The following is a 1,560-nucleotide window of genomic DNA, read 5'->3' on the forward strand; positions in this document are numbered from 1 at the left end:
CCATGTTTATTTACTTCAGGCAGTGTTGTACCAATCTACAGTGTCGATACGGACCTGTTTTTTTTTTTAAATTGAATTGAGCATATTTTATTGACATCGTCAAAAGGTTAAGACACAAGTTCTACAACTTAGGTTAGTCTTCTCCTTATACAGAATTTTATACAAGTACAATTATTTTCTGTAACAAATTAATTAGTAATGTCAAAGACTGAAAATTCTTGATTTATTCAATAAAATATGTTCAAAACAAAACAATTAAGAACTGTTCGACACCCAGTATAATCACCATATTTATTTACTTCAGGCAGTGTTGTACCAATCTACAGTGTCGATACGGACCTTTTTCATATCCAGACTTCCCTCCAACTCGAACGGCCGAAAAGTAAACAAGTGCGAATCTTAAACAACGAAGCCGTAGAAACCATTTCTGTCGTCTACATATTCTCTTCATATTTGTATGGAATCTTCTGTCGCAGCTTCTTCGGGATATGCGATAATAGGTTCCCTAGAGGGAAAAAAGTAAATTTTATTGAGAAAGAGTTGTTTTTGATTAATACTATAGTAGCTCTCAGAAAAACTAGGAACTTTTAGCCCTCAATATTCCTTGGAAAAAGCCTTGCTTATATTTACTTAAGATGTGAATTTTTATCACAAAGCAGAATTGGTATTTGTAAATAGAACTAAGAAGGACACCTCTGCCAAATAATAATAATAATAATAATAATAATAAAGAAAAAATAAAATAAAAAATAAAATGAATACCCCTTCCTTCAACACATATCGACAATTGTGAAGAAAAAAAAAACGCTTATATTACATTAAGACAATAAGCGATATTTAAAAACAACAACAACAACAACAACAAACCAAACAAACAACAAATTGTTTTATTCGTTCACGTAAAACCGTTCACATAGCAGAAGGAGTATTCAGTTTATATCTTTAAAGCATTTTCAGGATTTATTAAAGCATTCAGAGAAAAGAAAGCTTTAAATTAGAAATTTTAAAAATTTCGAAAATCAGTATCACTTACACACTTGTAGCACTGGTCATGCTTGTTGCATGCTGATCTGAAAGTGGACTTATAGGGGAAAGGCAGCTTAAGAGGGATGGAGCAGCCATTAGCTCTGTAGCCACAGGGTAAGTTTGCATCAGTGCCAGGTGAATGCAGCACCACAGAGAACAGTCCCAGAAGAAGGAATAAGGGCACTGGACCTATACTGCCTGAATGGATTATAAATGAAAATAAAAAAAAATCAATTAAATGTAATCTATATTAAATGTTTAAATTATTACAATGAGATTGATTGATTGATTGATTTTTATGTTGTTTTACGCCCAATTCGAGAATTTTTAACTCATATAGAGAGGTCACCATATACCGGTAAAGAGATTCAAATTTAGATATATACTCGGCACTCAGAACCATTGCGCATTGTTGCGACGTTACGCGATTTTCAAGGTCTCATCCGAAGGACCCTTGACTTCACTTCTAATGTCGAGCGCTTGGCGAAGGTACAGTCACTACCTATGTTTATGTTTTAAGTTTGAGGCAGCGGG

General features: G+C 33.6%; 1 long non-coding RNA gene across 1 annotated transcript; it reads right to left on the minus strand.

Moving 5' to 3' along the window:
- Nucleotides 1-209: 209 nt before the first annotated feature.
- On the minus strand, nt 210-1,220 carry LOC133189764 (uncharacterized). Its single transcript, XR_009721519.1, has 2 exons — nt 1,034-1,220; nt 210-505 (listed from the first exon to the last, which is right to left on the minus strand). It is a non-coding gene; the product is annotated as an uncharacterized LOC133189764 (long non-coding RNA).
- Between the last annotated feature and the right edge of the window lie 340 nt (nt 1,221-1,560).

The sequence above is a fragment of the Saccostrea echinata genome, unplaced genomic scaffold (genome assembly GCF_033153115.1).
Source record: "Saccostrea echinata isolate AGI-Se365-2 ecotype Australia unplaced genomic scaffold, CSIRO_AGI_Sech_v1 ptg000019l, whole genome shotgun sequence".
NCBI classification, from domain to species: domain Eukaryota; kingdom Metazoa; phylum Mollusca; class Bivalvia; order Ostreida; family Ostreidae; genus Saccostrea; species Saccostrea echinata.